The sequence below is a fragment of the Motacilla alba genome, chromosome 2 (genome assembly GCF_015832195.1).
Source record: "Motacilla alba alba isolate MOTALB_02 chromosome 2, Motacilla_alba_V1.0_pri, whole genome shotgun sequence".
In the NCBI taxonomy this organism is placed as follows: domain Eukaryota; kingdom Metazoa; phylum Chordata; class Aves; order Passeriformes; family Motacillidae; genus Motacilla; species Motacilla alba.
The window spans coordinates 82,854,619-82,872,463 of NC_052017.1; the positions used below are offsets into that span (position 1 = coordinate 82,854,619).

The 17,845-nt window shown below is 38.6% G+C and overlaps 1 protein-coding gene across 5 annotated transcripts in view; it reads right to left on the reverse strand.

Annotated features, from left to right (window-relative positions):
* Positions 1-17,845, reverse strand: part of DDC (dopa decarboxylase) — a 69,679-nt gene that overhangs the window by 50,130 nt on the left and 1,704 nt on the right. The window contains exons 1-2 of one of the 5 annotated variants that reach the window (XM_038128582.1): positions 11,306-11,514; positions 10,745-10,822 (exon numbers count right to left, since the gene is read on the reverse strand). The exons of 1 other annotated variant lie outside the window; for it this stretch is intronic. The gene's annotated coding sequence lies outside the window, so the exon portion shown is untranslated. Of the gene's footprint in view, positions 1-4,074; positions 4,576-10,744; positions 10,826-11,305; positions 11,515-17,845 lie in introns of those variants that run through there. 3 more of the 5 variants (XM_038128581.1, XM_038128580.1, XM_038128579.1) reach the window with 3 other exon arrangements.

Below are 17,845 nucleotides of genomic sequence, written 5' to 3' on the forward strand. Positions count from 1 at the left end.
ATTTCTTCTATACCCCCTAAATCTTATGTGCATTTTCATTTGACACATCTTTGTTCATTGTTCAAAATTTTAATAAACTCTCTGAAGAAATCAGCATGAACTGCAGCAATCAATATGCATTTCTGTGGCAGCAATCTAATTATACACCAAGGCTCTGTTCTTTGGTTTAGATATTTTTTGCCAGAATAAATCTAAATATTGTACTGTTGAACATCTTTTTCAATACATCTATAACTTAAAACTCTTAAGTCATGCTATTATTATTTCTTTTATGCTACTTCATGCATGGGTTCATTGCTATAGCATGCCCTAAAGAACTTGAATGGGGTGATCTCTTATTTTTCCCTCTGGTTTCAGAGAAGAAAGCTATGAAAAAAAGAATTAAACAAACAACTGACAAATTAGTGGGAGATGCCTGAGACTGAACTGACTCAGAATATGAGGATTGGTGTTCCCAGCACTGCTGTTGCTCACCACTGTGCTAGAGTTATTCCTACAGACCTTTACACACAGATCACATTAGCTGAGTATCTCATTCCACATCTGTGGTTCCAGTGAACCCCAAGTACAACATCAAGACAGGTAAGAGCATCACTGCATAAGAGCATCACTACACTACTCCCTAGCTTTACTTGGTAGTAATCAAATAAAAGGGACCACTTAACATAAAAACTTCTTTGGACCACATGGTCTTTTCCTAAAATACAAATCAAATGGCATAAATTAAATCACATTGTGTGTAAGCTCAACACAGCTCACAAACACACTGAAAAAAAGAATTTATCATATTTTATATATACTTTATAAGTCCAGATATACTTTATCAATCTAGAACATACATGTTTTATAGGTTGTGACTTTACATCATCTTGTTGCTATACAGTATGCTGATATTGTTATTTTTATTATTAGAAGTTCGGACAAAGTTCTTTTTGGATATCAGGATAAGCAAATAAAATATTATATCTAAATATCAGATACACATTCCATGGCTTTAGTCTATTGCTATGGAACTCAATTTGACAAAATATACATTTTGTCTAATCACAAAGATCTTGTTTGTTATTGGGTAACTTTACTTCTTCCCAACAATGGGAGGTTCACTGTTTTGGCCGCACTGCTTCTGTCATTAATCACTGCTGCAATAGCAAAATTCAGGTAAAGAATTAAATTACAGGGGAAACCCACTGTTTTGCATGGAAGTAACTGAACCCAGAAGCTTAAATGTTAAGATTTGAAGGCTGAGTCTTTCATCCCAAATGTGCTACAGTGTTTGCACTGTTATAAACTAACATGCACTGTTATAAACTAACATAAATTGATATGAAGTAATATTCACCTAATCTCTAATACTCTTACAATTCAGTTTGATGCAGTGATGTCAAACTGCTTCAATCTGAAGAAAAGTATTAAACCCTTCTTTCCTCCAAAGACAATACCAAGAAATTAAAAATATGCTTTTTTCTATTCATGCATTTTCCTTCCTAAAATCCCCTACCTACAGTAATATATGTACCTCATGGGGGAACTGTGAAGGCATACTCCTTGCAGGAACACAGTGGTCATCCTTTTCACCTCCTATGTTATATCTGTTTCTCTGTGAGTGACAAGACCCACTTACCCTTTCATCCCTATTTTTATTCTCTTCCTGAACAGTTTGCTATAGATCTCACTTCACTGCTTGAAAGTACTACTTGCTACGGAAGCCATCTCCAGCAGACAACTGTAATGCTCACTAGTGAGTACTATCAAAATGCAAATTACTTCATTTCTCTACCACTACAGAATATCTCTACTTATTGCATGCACATAAAGCTCATGTACAATGCAACAACACAATGCATAGGGAGAGACCTTCCCTCTATGCTAGTATATTTTTAAAATATAGAGATCTTCTAAGAAGCAAAATACTTCAGAGAACTCAGGCCTTAGGGTTTAAAATGAACATGCTGTTTGAGAGAATCTGTACTTTCTGAAGGGATGAGTGTTACAGTCCACATGCAGTCAAAATAGCCATTTAACTTGCAGGAACTTAAATAGCAAAATAATGCAAGCCAAGTTTCCAAAACTAAAGGGAAACTTCAGAGAAACTAAGCCCCTTTCTAAAGTATTTAATATTGGTATATCTTCTTGAAGGCCCCTAAAAAGTGAGAAGGTCTCCACACTTTCAGAGATCCCACACCGCCCAGGATGAGTTTCAGCATATTCAGCATCTGCAAGCTGAATCCCAAGTGAGGAGAGCACAGCTCCTCAGGAGGTGCCCTGCCCAACCTCTGCCACACCGTGAGCAGTCTGTGTGCAAATTCATTGACAGCCCCACTCTGATTGATAAAATACAATTTTACCAAGCATATATTCTACCTGAGCATTTTTGTTCCCAGCAAGAATCAATGCCTACTGTCACCACTGCATACTTCTGATCAAATCCTACTTTACTGGAGAAGATTTTAGCTCTGCTCTTAACTGCAGGTAAAACCAAAAAAAACATGTTAAACCTTAAATTATATCAGTGTATCTTTTTTTACTTATTCATATATAAACTCCTTGGTCTTTGATTTTGCTGTAATTTGTCAGAGGACAAGTACACTACACAATCTAAAGCTGACATATCCTTTGTTGCCTTTTTTAAACTACTCCTTCTACCTCAGAGCACTGAAATTAGAATACAGACACATTTTATTTTACTGAAGTTACTGAAAATTATTGCTGGTCTTCAGATTGTGTATGTTCATTTGCCAGCAGTTTTCTACTTTATCTGAAACTGAACCATATAAACGAGTAGTTTACACACAAATAATTATTAAAGATATTTATGGGTATAGTATTATGTTGGTAACTTTCAGCTTATTCATTACTTCTGTTAAAAGGTATTGTCAATGATTTTAGAATCTGGGTGAGTTTTTTCATATTCACTAAACATGAATGTAAAATAGATCTAAATTCTATTAGGAAATTCATTATGAGTAAGAAAAAGAGAAAAAATATGAAAAAGCAGAAAAAAGAGGGAAAAGAGGAAAAGCAGAACAAATGAGGAGAGAGGTATATTTGACACATTATAATTTTATGTCTCCCTCTTCTCCAGTTGATCAAAGTAAAATAAACAACAGCTAACAAAATAAAATCCTTTAGCAGCTCCTAGGAAAAATGCATAGACACATTAATAGCACCTAAAACTTTACTTTTTTGAGCAAATACAGCTATAACTGTGTCTCTTTCCAATATATGAGTCAAGTGCATTTTCTATTCTGCCAACTGATTGTTGCAGACCAAAATGTAATTTAAGGGCTCATGGTGTTTCAGTGACACCACTGAAGCCACGAGAACTTCCTGCGACTGAACCCAACTGAAGGTTTTTGCAGCTGTTGCTACTGTTAAGCTGAACTTCCCCTGCTGGCAATAGGATATTGCCAGAAAAAGAGCCAAAGGATGAATTTTACTTCAGCACGAGTAAAAAGGAACTGGATCTACACTGTACTTCTACCTTTGCACTAGTCAAGAATTAGGAGTATATGTTACAGCCCCTACATTTTATTTTAAGAATTATATTATCCAGAAGTTGCTGGCAGTATTCATTTATTGTCACTGGCACAGTGTTTGCAACCTCATAATGTTCCCCGCTGAAGTCTTACTACAGTGATGGGAAAGGGTTATTTCTGAGGAAAACCTCACCCTAAAAAAAGTCATGCATTTAATTTATCTTGAAATTTTATTATTCAGAATATTTGGCAGAGAATGTCTCAAGTTCTGCTTGGTTATTGCAAGCACTGCTGTACTTGGAAAAACAAGGTGCAAACTTTTGTATACATGGGATTCTATATCAATGCATATAAACAGCTACAGCTGACATACATCAGATGTAAATAAAAGCAAACACAACACAATAGGTGTACACTGCATTGTGGAAACTTAGATTAAAAATAAATGTTATTATTGTTATCATCATCCCTAACATAACACAAGCTGGCTGTTTATTAACTGTGATCCTACTCTCCATAACCAATTGTTGCATTAATCCAAACGTACCTACTTGAATTTAATAACCATAAAGACTTAAGGACAAAGAATGTTACTTACAGCGAGTTGGTAAGGTTTTTGCTTCTCCCCTACCCTTCTCACTGCCCTTCTTTGCTCCTCAGTGACAGCTACAAAGCAGAGAGGATGCAGTTGCCAGCATATATAGGCAGAGTATCCATGTCCCTTCAGCCAATCACAGCCACGGGCTTTGCACTGAACGTGCAGCAGCAACATCTCCCCCTCCCACAGCTCCTCCAAAATATAGCTCGCAAAGAAAGCTCCCTGAAAAGCAGCAGATCCGGCCGAGAAACGGCCCTTGCCTAGGTTAACTCTGCAGTGCCCTGTGTTTTCTTCCAGGGGCTCCATTCACAAGTTCATTAGCAGTGAGTGCTTGATCACATGCTCCCCGTCTGTGCTGCACACTCCGGGACATTTCTGCTGAGGCTGCTGCAGTAACAGCAAGTGCTTTGATTCACTTTTGTGAAATATTATTGCTAGGAGAGAAACACAGATATGGTTGAAGTACCACTCAAGTGACTGCAAGCTCTGAGCAGGTATATAGCTGTGGAATAAACATCCCCAGATAAGCTTTATCCAACTTTTCCTAGTTTCTCTCTTTGATCATATGTACACTTCAAAGCAATTCTAAGTGTTTAAGATTTCTTTTCCTCTTCTAAAAGTTTTACGTGGAGTTCTCTTTCCTAGATGAATCCAGGTGACTTCCTGTCATTTTTATTCCAGTCAAGTTAATAAAAAAAAATACTATCAGCATTTCATAGTCCTCAACAGCTTACAGCCAGGCAGTGTGGCAGATTCGGGATGGTCGCTACTCTCACACCAGTCTCCAGTCCATTGCAGTATTATCACAGCCAACCTTTTTGTGAAGGAGGAAAAAATTACAGCTTTTTAAAACTGTCATGGCTGTGTTTGCTCTTCTAATGTTACAAGACCAATGACAACTCTGCTACTATTCTGGTAGAGCCTATTAAAAAAAAACAAAACAGTACCTAAACTCCCCAGGTGAGCTTTCTGGTGTCATTGTACTTGTTGTGCCAGATGTTATTCTATGAGCTAACTTGCATTTCCAGTGCCTAGGTTGGCTGCTGTAATGATTACTTCTTCAATCTTGAAAAGCATCAAGAAATCCCAGAGTCAGATGCGACAGCCTCTGAGATGTTTTCCCCTTCAAATCAACACCAGAGTTACAAACTGGGCACATTGGGACCCCCCAGGAAAACAGGTGTTTTGGAGACTTTTCCTATATATTTCTTTCCTCTTGAATTTGACTGAAAAGGCTGAAAATTCATAATTTGTTGTGAGGGGATAAGAGATGCAAAAACTGAAGTTGTCCCTAGTAAATGTAAAGAAAACTGACATTTCACTTCAATGTTTCATCCGAATGGCTTGCAAAAGGTAAATAACTTTCAAAGGAAATTAAAAATGGAAACTAAGATTGGAGTATTAAAATGCTGGTTTAATCAGTGTTGAAATACAGCCTCAAAGTAACCTCATGTATTTTTATTTCTCAGCTGTATCTGTAAAGCTTGCTGTGAAGAGGCAATGGTTGCATTTTCCACTAAAATATTTCTTTTTGTTATTTCTCAGGAAAAAAAAGGAAACAAAGTGTGAAGGTACAACAGGCAAGCTGGAAAAGGGGAGTTAAATGCCCTTCTAAAAATCATGTTCCACGTCTCTTCTATAATTTAGAAATTCTTCTGGTTTGTACTAGTTTTATAATTCTCACCATCAACTGTTGGCAATAAACAAATCTTTGTTTAACAGAATCTTTCTGTGGTGGACAAAAGGAAGATCACTAAGCTTTCCATCACAGTTTCTGGCTAAGTCAGACCTGATGAATTTGTTCCAGACCCTTCAGACTGCTCTCTCTTTCACAGACAGAGAACAACTTCATTTACTACTGAAACGTAACAAATAGAGATCCCCTCTTTAGTGCCAAACTGTTCCAAAATTCAGGATACTGGTATGTGAGAAATAACAGATGATCCCCAAAGGTTTAAAGGCTGGGGCTTATTGGTAAGCACCCAACAGGCCTATTATTCACAGCTAACAAGAGACAAGCTTCAATATGTTTTTGCACATGGAAGTCAACTGTGATGATGATACAGAAAAGATGCTGTGCCTGTGCAGTAATAGCACCAATTTATTACCATTACTGAACCCTTTGGTTTGCAAACAAGGTGGGAGAGAGGCTGTGTTTGAACAGGAGGCTCCAGCGCAGCACCAGAAAATGAAGCAGAAAATGTGTTATCAGTCACTGCTGTCCCACTGTCAGTCCTTATGCAAAGACATATATCAAAGCAGAGGGGATTAAACAGTTTGTACCCACTTTTTAACAGCTTTTACCTCTTCCACAACTGTACAGTGCAGGTTAGAAAGGAAAAGGCAGTTTCCTCTGGCTTTTAGTCCAGTTATGATTAGATGGCTCTACTCCCAACTTTGTTTTTCCCTCCCCTGAATAGCCTGACACTCTTCTCATGCTAGCCTCACAGTGTGGGTCTAGGTACTAAACTTGATGAAGATGTTTTTGGGATGTAGTTCAATGAGCCTAACATTATTTGAAAAAACCTGTTCTGAGCTATAATATGAATGGCTTTAAATTGATTCAGATACACTCAATATCTTAGACATTGAGAAAATAATTTGAAACAATTAATTATGGATCTAGCACAATGTTTGTGCCTGTTTTCCACATTTGGTGTCAAAGGAACAGACACTGTTGCCTATGCATAAAAAAACCCACTGGTTTGTTGTATTTGGTTTTCTCTGTGTCTGTAGTTTAAGGATGCTATTTGGAGACTGCAGGCATTTTTTCCAGTTTTCCTTGCAGCTGCTCCTTCAAAAAGAGAACAGTAGTAGAACTCCACCTTTGTCTTTCTTTTCCCCCTCAGTATATTCTTCCATTAATGTAAAAATACTAGTTACAGGAAATTATCTATGAGAAGGTAAAAGAAACACAAACAAGTGAGAATGGAATGAAAAATCCTTTTATGTTCCATAAACATAAGCATAAGCACAAAGATGAGACAAGAAAGGAGTATTTTAGATAAAATGTGCAACTAACAATTTTCTAATTAAAACAAAAGGGTGTATTTCCTTTGACAAAAGTAAGAGTTAAATAAAGTCTTCTCACACAAATAGATGGATTACTCTCAACATATGAGGATAAAACCTAAGTCTCCTGCAGAACATAAGTAGACTTTGCAACAGATTAGCCAGGAGATGAATCTGAGACAGAGCTGACAAACTGGGAAATTAACTATCCTCTTTTTTCCTAAATATTTTATGCGTGACTTGTTTTCCCTGTTCAGTATCTATTGCTGGTTGTGTGAACATGTGAAGGTAACCAAAGAAGGAAAGAAGGAACTGCTAACAAAGTGAACATGGACACAAACTCATACACACAGTTTCAGAGGAGTTAATGTACCATTTGCTGGTTTGAGGCAGCCTGAGCATATTACTCTTATGGAAGCAAGCCCACAGAAAAGAGAGGTTGTGATGAACTTAAAAAGTGTCAACAGAAAAACTGACAGGCTGTGAAGAGTCACAGAGACAGTGAGAGCAGGCTGCAATCACAGTAGGCAGACTCTTCCAATACCAAGATAGGAATAGCTTCTTCTGTGAGCTGAGATGTGCTTACCTAGGGACGTAGGCACTGCCAGGGCACTCGTCCAGCCATGTATTGCTCACAGAAAGAATGTTCTCAAGCATTGACTATTGTCAGCTTCACAGAAGCTGTGGCTGACAGATGAACTGCTATGAGACCTTAAATGTGCTGTGAAGACCTCATGTTAGAAAAGCAAGTAAAGAGCAGCTAGTTTATGAATGGAATAAGCCCTGTGTGGATGAAAAAATGGACCCAGATGAGGCATGAGTAACAAAGATGGCTTGAGATACAGAGGGAACACAATGCAGTGCTTGTTCTTTAGCAAGTGATTTGTTTGGATCACTGTTTACAAAAATATCAAAGAACACACAGTGCTTGGTTGAAAAGGTATTTTAAATTTATTTGAGTCATTGACTGTGATTAACACCTTGTCACAAGGGCCATGCACTTGCAATAAGCTTGGAAGAGCATTTGCCACCACTGTAAGCCTTGAGTCATTCTTGAAAGGATGAGAACATCACTAGTCTCTTTATCAAGAGCACGTTGGTGCCCAGTTGTCTGAGATTACAGCAGTGCTATGGCAAGGGATCACACCAGTGTTTCCTGCTGTACGTTCCTGTCAGCTTTTCTACAAAGGTGTCTTTGGCTCCCCTTCAGTCTGTGCAAACACATGCATCTTTCCAGAAAAGACCAATGCAAAGCTTCAGGAAACTTTATGTTTAGTAGTGCACATTGGAGAAGTTCATGGAGGACTGTCTCCTGTGGGAGGGACCCCATGCTGGAGCAGGGGAGGACTCCTCTATCTGAGCAGCGGGAGAAACAACCTGTGATGAAATCATCAGAAACCCTCATTCCCTGTCTCCCATCACTGTTGGGGAAGGAGGAGGTAGAGTTTGGGAAGGGGTGGGGCAAAAGTGTTTTAAAGACTTCTTTTACTTCTCATTATCCTGCTTTGATTTTGTTAGTAATGAATGCAATTAATATCCCAAATTTGAGCCTGTTTTTCTCATGATGATGAGTACTCTCTCGCAGTCCTTATCTCAACCCAGGAACCCTTGGTTACATTTTCCTTCCCCTGTCCAGCTGTGGAGAGAAGTGACAGAAGGGCTTTTGTGGGTGCTGGCGTCCAGCCAGGGACAACCCACTACACACATATCCCAAAATGAGAGCACTGGAAAAACTGAGAGGGAACCAGATCTTCCACATGCACAGGGTCTCCCTGGTCATGGACACACATTCACAGCTGAAGCAATGAGTAAGGTAATATTTGCTCCCTTCTGCTCTGGGTTGTTCTCTTCGCCTCAGAGCTGGGAGTGATATACGAACACAGCCCACCTGCTTGAGTGCAGGAAGATGCGTTTACACTAAGATGAGTCTTTCCATTGAGCCACGTGACTCTGCTCCTGACTCCTGCTAATATGGTTAGCATAAATAACAACATTTCCTCAAACAGTCATAACACATAAGCATGCTGGTAACATTACCTCCTCTTTTCCCCTTTTCAACACTGTAGTTGTCACCAAGATGTGATGACCCCCATCACAGAACAGCCAGATCCCCTGTCAGCGTTGTGAGAAAACTATTTGCCCCGCAAGATTGCTACCAGGATGTGGTGACACCTGATCTGGACTACAGAAATGTAACACTGCATGAGATACTGCCTATAATATCAAACAGCTGCAAGGCATGATGCTGGACAGCAAAACTCGTGATCCCCCACTGGTCTGGGACACAGCCACTGCTGTCTTCCTCCTCTGAAGATGGAGTGAATCGTTCTCCTGCGTAGAGTCTGAGTCCAGATTATGGTTACTGTATCACGCACCGATTACCAAGAATTTGAAATGATCTGCAGAGGGTCCAAGTGACTAAAAGTGCAGTAATTAAAGACCCTAGATAGCAAGAAAGCTACAATCATTACTAGAAATTTTGCTTAGCTGAAAGCATAGTTCTTAAAAACTGTGCAATAAACTACACTAAATCCCAAAAATTGTAGATAACAAAAAACTATGCTGAAAATTAAGTGTTTAATTGTAGTAATGACAGTCTAATTGTACCTAAAACCCTGTGGCAAATTCTCACTCTACCAAGGATCCTTAAAAGAATCTGTCTGTCCCTGTGACATTAGGTGACAGAGCCACCAAGTGTTCACATGCTCCATCCTGCCAACTCCACAAGAAATGCACTCATCTCCAGCTAGGAAGGAAAACAGTGAGCCAGGAAAGATAACAGCTTAAGCTGCTGCAGGTAGCTTCACCAAAGCGCAGCCAGCCATCTCCCCACTCAGAACTGCTTGCCATCTGTTCTCCTTATGATCTTGTTCACTTCCACACCTCACATAATCACAGCTTCCACATTATCATTAGGAGACAGGCTCTCATTTAGCCAGGATTTACTGGCAGAGACAGGCAGTTAAATAAGAAGGACAGTCAATGTATTGATTACATTTGTACTCAGAGGCCTTAGTTCAAGCTCCTGCTTTCAAGTACAGATGCAAGTCTTTGCCATATGCTGTGAAATGCTGGGTAAGTTCTGAGAGGAATTTTCCATAAAATATTTTGTTAGAAAGGGTTGTTCTCTTCCAGCTTATTTTTCTGTGCTACCACATTTGGCTCCAGCTGGATTTGGAATCCAAACAGCCTAAATCTAGGCCAGGTTTAAAGTGGCAGCACCCTCTGTCAAAACTGTGGCAGTGTTTGTCTCTGGTCAGAGGCACAAATTTTGAACCTCTCTGTGCCAAGGTCAGATGGAGCCAGTCTAGAAGTAAACCGTTTTCAAAGCAGTCTGATATTCTGCAGAATTCTCTGAAAGACAGTCTAGGAAAGTTTTGGAAATTTTGAGATTTCTATTTTCTTCCTTCCTGGTAACTCTTAAAAAAGCACTCTCTTGTTAAGTGATCTTATTCTGTGTAGTCTTAAGAGACATCTCTTCCACCTCTACCATCAGGCTAAATTTTGTCAGTAGGAAGTGGTTAAAAAAAGTAATTTTTCACTGTTTTTCAGTGCTCAGAGAACACAGAATGGTGTGAAATTATGCTTAGAGAAGGAGAATAACTGCCACATTTTATGTTACATGCATTGCAAAATATAATGAAGAAAGATAACTTACCTGCCCATAGCTTCTGCTGAATTCTAGGGGATATTTTCAGTTTCTCTCTTTCAACAACACACCAGTCTCAACTTATTGCTGCTGCCCATTGAAGCAAAAAGTAAGAAAACGGCTACGTATCTACATTCTCTGACTTGTGAATGATTTAAAAGCAGTTAAAATTTTACATTTGTTGCTAATTTTCTTTCTTAATATGTATGCTCAGCATGTAAAATCACACTAATCTTTCATCAAAATTATTATTTATTTACTTTATCTTACACAATAACAAACTCATACAACCCAGGTCTACATTTTATGTGACTGTAGTCTTCAAGAAGAATAATTGTGGAAATTAATTTACTATATACATACATATATATATATAAAAGCCTAACTCAAGATTTTTCAGCTGTGAGTACAACACATATCACCAACATTCCAATCCTGCAACACTGCTAAAAGAAATAACTCAAAGCTATGTTAAACAAAGGATTAATTACATGATCTACTTACTTCCCTTTCACTGAAAAATAAAATCCCAGGAGAAATAGTGTTACACTATATTCAATGGATACTTACAAAGAAGAGCTGATTTCTACCAATGCTAGAATTGTAAGCTGTCACAAAAAGCCTGGCAGTATTTCTGGATGCCCGAGACAATACAGTTCTCTTCAGCTCTGCAGCTTTCAGCTCTGCTGGCTGCTACTGCTGCTCTCCAGGAAGACAATCTGTAAAACTCTGATGACCAGGTGACCAGAAGCATCCCCAACTAGTACGTGGAAGAATATTGGGGAATAAGGGATCCAGAACCTGCGTTAAGACTCAGAACATTTGCTATAGTTCTGCCTGTTGAATTTGAAATAGAGATAGGTGGAGCTGTGGGTTTTCTTATAGTGAAGCTCTTCACATCCTCACCCAGCACCAAAATTCAATTTTTTTCTTAGTGAAAAATGGGCTGAATATTGTGCCTGGGATCGAAATGGGAGTGTAGAGGTGCTGCACAGTGAAGAAGGGAACGATGTCCAAATTACAGCAGGGGACACAACATCCTGGACTCACAGCTCAGTTACACTCTATCATCCCGCATTACCTATTTATTATTTCTCTTTATGTTTTTCCTGTTAAACATCTATTGGATAAGCCACTCAGGTTCATAACATTTCCTCTTTGGTTGAAAGGATAACCCTCCTGCTCTTTTTCAAATAAATGAATGGTGCTTCTATGTCTATGTTTGCTCTGTTTTCCTTCCAGTTTCCTTTAACAGGCACTTGTCTTGAGCAAAATAATGTTTTAGACTGCTATGGATACAATAAATTTTGATTCATCATCTTAGCAATTTCAAAACATTTCCACTTCTTATGTAGTGCTTCTGTTGATAAAGTAACTACGAGCTGTCTGTAGGAACTGCATTTTTTTCAAAAAACTCCCTAATCTTTTCCTGAAAACAAGTAGTGGGTTCACTTCTAACATGGAATTGTGCTGAGCAGTAAAAATCACAAAAAGATGACAAATCAAAACCTGGCAGCAAGGTCAGCTGTACTAGATGTGACAATCTTTGTACTGTAATTATGTTGTAATAACATAATTACACGCTGATGTAATAACATCAAAACTTCAGAATAGCAAACACCTTTCTTCACACAACTTTTTTTTTGTAATTTGTGTACCAAACATACATACACTAAAAATAAATACTTGAATGCAATTTGCAGCAACTAGCCTCCATAGCCTTGTTCTTGTGATGGAACTTGACCCTCAAAACAAACAAGATAAATTAAAGATGTGTCAATATGCCCTTCTCAGTAAAACAGCATAAACAAGTCAATAGGTCCACCAAAGAACCTGCATAACATCAAGATCATTTAAAGTTTCAAAATCAATGAAACATTCAAATTAGGGATGATTTTCTAAATACAATAGTAACCACAAGGTGTTTTTTTAACAGCCACTATCAAGAGCAGGATAAATAAGAACAGGTAAGAAAGAAGGCAGTAATACACAGTACTTATTGATCTGTAATAACATTTTTTATTTTGTAATATTAGTAACACTGGCTTCCCTATACCACCTTTAATATCTCACTCCTTCTGCCAGCTACGAAATTTTGACCAAATTTATGTGCTTTTAAAATGACTATTCATAAAGTGGTATTACATCAAAACCTGTTGCTTCAAAAGGACGCAATGTATTTCTAAGAAATGTATATTCAAAAGCGTAAGAAATCTGCTCTTGAAAAATTAAAAAAGCACTGTCCAAAGGAACCTTCAAAATAAAGCAAAAACTGTAGCAAAGAAGACTGACATTTTTTTGTCTTATTTTCTTTTTAACCTTGAAAGGAAACATGTGAGAAAGCCACAGCAGTAGCAAATGAGTAGTTCACCACTCAATCTTAAAGTCATTTAAGGACTAGTATGCAATTAAGTAATTACTGGGCTGAACAGAACAGCAGTCAACATGGTAACAAATTACTGCAGTGGTAAAAAAAAAAAATTTTTTTTTTTGAGAAAAAGGAAAATTAGACAAAAAATATGTTTGCATCTCAGATTTTTGGCTAGAGCTAGAATGGAAATCACCCAAAGGCAGGAACATACTCATTAGGATGTACAATAGAAATGTGTATCAATAACCTTGAAAAGGAGGAGGCAGAGGTAGGCGTAAGAACAACCCAGGGCATGAATTCACACAACAGTTGTGTGCCGTGGGCAGATATTCTTGAGATCAGCCTTATAACTAGCTGAGCTGCTGATGCAGCTACAGAGAATCCTCACACTTACATACAATCATAATAATGCATTCTAATTTTTGTGCCTTATCTTTCATTAACACAAAACACGTTTGCAAGGCTCCGGGTTTTACCCTTTGAATTTAAACTTCTCATTGTAAGAAATGCCATTTTCAGCAGCCTAGCACAAAAACAGGTCTCTAACCTGGCAGGTGTGGCAGGCCTCAGGATGTGGTCCTGCAATACTTGCTCAGGAAACAACACCTTTGTACCTGGTCCCCAGGTACCCAAGGAGAATGGCACAATATGGGCCCATTTAAGAGCTGGCAGGGCAGGCAAGCCAGGAGACAAGTCTTCGCCTCTGTGAGCAGTGCCAAGAAAAAAATCCTGGCATGTGCAAGGCAACAGAAAACAGGAGAGAGCGTGTGAGGCACCTGTCATGTTAGCAACCAGCAAATGAAGGACTTCTGAGGGTCTGAAAAAATCTTGTAAGAGAAGCTTAAAATATATAAGCATGTACCTCTATAGCCACCTGAGTAAAGGCTGTTGTAATTAGCCTCAACAAACAAGGAACGTTTGGTTATATAATTAAATACATTATAGCTGATGATAAAAAGGAGTATTCTATGGAAAGATGCCAACATTAAATATAAATTACCTTGGAAAGAAAAGAATAGTGGAGAAACAGAAAAATATGCCATAAGAAATAAGATAAAAATGCTAAAAAAAATTAAAAAAGAAAAATCACAGCAGTATGTGTAAGGTGTGCATCCAGAGGTTGCTGTTTTTTTCCTGCTGGCTCAGGCCAGGGCCCTGCTGCTGGCTGGTGACTGCCTGGGGATGCCCACAGTGGCGCTTTAGCTGGGGTGCAAAATGTTTTTTGTTTGAGTGTGGACATTCCTCAAGGCTTATGCTGTTATTCGTTTCAAAGCTTAACAAATGCTTTCTATTGCTTAATAGGTTAGTTTGAATTAATCAGTTGAATTGGTTAATTAAAGCGAACGAATACCAAAAAATGTATTTGGTCTCAGGACTTCTATTTATGAGCAATTATAGTTCTGTATCTACATTTGTTAGGCAGTTTGACTTCATATGCCAGTTTATCATTGGTCCTTAGTAATAACAGTGTTAAGCAGTCATGCAGAGGTTTTCAAGTTCTCACAATCAAGTATTTCTTCTGATTCTACATTGTGATATTAAATTTTATTCACACATTATTTTGGAAACTTACTGATATGAAGGAATTTTCCTCATAGATTAAGATCATCACTAAGTTTCTTTTAATTATTAAACTTTTACTATTTAATATGAAGATGTCTGACACGTTCTTAGTTTCTACTTTTCATTAGAAATATTTCAAAAATATACTCTCTAGCCATAATTTCTTTCTTTTCAAAAATCAATTCTTTTGTTCCCTGGGTGTTTCTGGTTGTCATCTGGTCCAACCTCCCTGCTCAAGCAGGGTCATGTCAGAACAAATGGCACAGCATTGTGTCCAGATGGTTTGTGAATATCTCCACTGAGGGAGACACCACAACTTCTCTGGACAACCTGTTCTAGCGCTCAGTCACCTGCACAAGAACGTGCTTCTTCATATTCGGGTGAACTTCCTGTGCGTCACTTTCTGCTCATTAACCTCTTGTCCTGTTGCTGGGTGCCACGGAGAAGAACCTGGATCCATCCTCTTGACACCCTCCTTTCAGATATTTATAGACATTATGAGGTCCCCTCTCACTTGTCTCCTCTGAAGACTAAACAGGCCCAGCTCCCTCAGCCTGTCTTCATAAGAGAGATATACACCTCTTTCTCCCCCACAAATATTCCTCTTTCTCCTGCACAAATTCTCCTAGATATTTGTCTTTTATTAGTATACAGGCTTACCCATCATCTCCCATCTCAGACCTCTCACTACCCACCACTACAGCGAGTATTCTTTCTGGTCCATTCCTTCTGTGTCCCATCTTAACCACAGCTGGAGGTCCTCAGAGGACTCCACAGAGTCCTTTACTTCAGCTGCCTAAAATATATGAAATCCACAATACCTAGGGTCTTTTACATTTGTGAGATACAAAAACTTGCAGTGAAAGGGTATCATTCCACCATCCCATTATCCCCCTTCCGCCTCTCCTTTTTTCCTATTAAAGATGCAGCCATAGGAACTGGGGAGAAGAGCTAGGAATGTCACATCTTGAATAGTCAGTACAGAGTTGCAAGACGCTCAGTACAAATAATCTGAAGTAACGCAAGATACAGAGAGGGTTAAGAAGTCTTAAGGGTCCAGTCTTAGTCTAACCAATGCTGGTGGCACTGTTGGATGAAAATGTCTGTTTAATAAGTAGCATGATCAAGAATAGCAAGAAGTTTGGATCCACTAAGAACAAGTTGGAGAATTACAGGAAAAATATTCTAGTGACTTTTGATCAATTGTTGTAACATTTCTCAAACATTCAATATTCTCTCAGATTTTGACTTTCAAAAAGACTTCAGTGCCCTCCTGGAGCATAAGAGAAGATTTCTCTTCAAAGACACTTATGCTGTCCTCTGGGGAAGATTCAAATGAGTGGGCCTGGTTAGCTTTGAAAACAGAACAACATGAGAGAAACCAAGGAAAGGATAAGAGAACAAAAGAGTACAAGGAGAAGACTAAGAACTTCTTTCTGTTTTTCAAATTCTAAAAGCCCAAGAGGGACAATTCTGGGACATTAAAGACAGCACATTAAAAACAGACAGAAGGAAACACTTTTTCACATCATGTGTGGTTAAAACTGTAGGAAATATATTATTACCACAGGAATAATTACAGTCAAGAATTCAGCAAGATTCTGATGGGTTTGCAGATGTATAAGGATATCAAACCTATCAAGAGCAATTTAAAACTGCTGGAAGGCACATGTATTTCTTAAGGGAAAACTGTCCAAGCATTTTAAAACTGCACAAAGACATGTGCTAATCAGACTAAGAGACAAAGAAAAAGGTCTCTGCAAGATAATGCACCCACAGGATGCCGTTAAAGAGATGACACCTCCTCTGAAATCCTTTGCATTCATTCTCTCTCCCTTCCTTTAGAGTAGCAGCACAGAAAGGGACAATATCTGCCACACTGAAAGGCCATTTCCTTTACGGTATTGTCCGAGATGAAAAGGTGTCTGCCAGCCATTCTCCCAGCATGCTGGCATTTCAGCAGTCTTCAGCTTGTCCCATGTGTCTGGAAATGTATATTTGCCTTGAAATTCATAGAGCTGGTTCTACGATTAGCTGGATCCTTTCTACTTCTCTGAGCTCTGATTGTTTTAAAAGCAGAAGGCACCATATGTAGTATATCTGTAATTTCCCATCTCACTTTTCTGCATGACTAGTCACAGTAATGATGCTTCCCTCTTGTTATGTCACGTTAACCGAACCTGCGCTGTCATATGTCAGAAAAAGGAAAATCTAAAAACTGTGAGGTTTATTCATTTAAATGAAACAGTTTGTCAATAGCATAACTGAGTGCAAGTGAGGCCAAAACATAGGGAGGTGTTATAAGCAACTTAGCAGCAGCATTACTCTGATGCTGAATTTATAGCCTTCCTAAACAATACACTCCAGTGCATTTTTTTTCTAGGACCTCTTTTTGTACCAGTTTTAGTCTGCTACTTATATCCTGTCTACCAAGCAGGAAGCGATTATTCCCTTCCTTTTTGTAAAGTGAACTCCAAGTTATATGCCAGTATTGCTGACACCAGTGCTTGACGTTGCCCTAGCAATCAGACAGTAGATGGAACTTGGTATATAAAAAAAAAAAAAAATTAGAAATCTGAAGCATAAGGAATGTCACAAACCCAAGTTTGGCACGACTGGCTTGAAACTCTGAAATGCTAATAATAACCCTGACTTAGGGTTATACATATTCCAGCTTCTACTGGAACGCACAGTTGCTGTTACTATGGCTTCAACTGCCTCCAGTGTTAAGATCAGATGAGTCCCATGTCTTCCCTCCTTACACTCTTTTCAGCGACTGAAACCTTTCCACTTTATCTTTGTTCAAAACAAAACCTTCCTAACTCTCTGCTTCATATCCAGCCTTGCAAAGATAGGCTGTACCTAACAGATGGGGAGATACATCCTCTACAGAGGCTGTTTTGATGGGTGACACAGTACTGGAGTCACATCTTTGCCTTCAAGTCATCCCATGTTCCTACACTGAGACTCACAGCACAGCACTTCACTAAGGGAGAAAAAATGAAAAAAAAAATCATGTGCTGCCATTAATCCTTGCATCAGTCATCAACTTTTTAGGGACAGAATCTCTCTGTCTGCCTGTGAAGCTGTAAAATACAGCTTTAGGAATACAGTAATATGTCTGATGTAATATAAGAATAATAACATTAAACTACATTTGACTCCATGTAAACCAC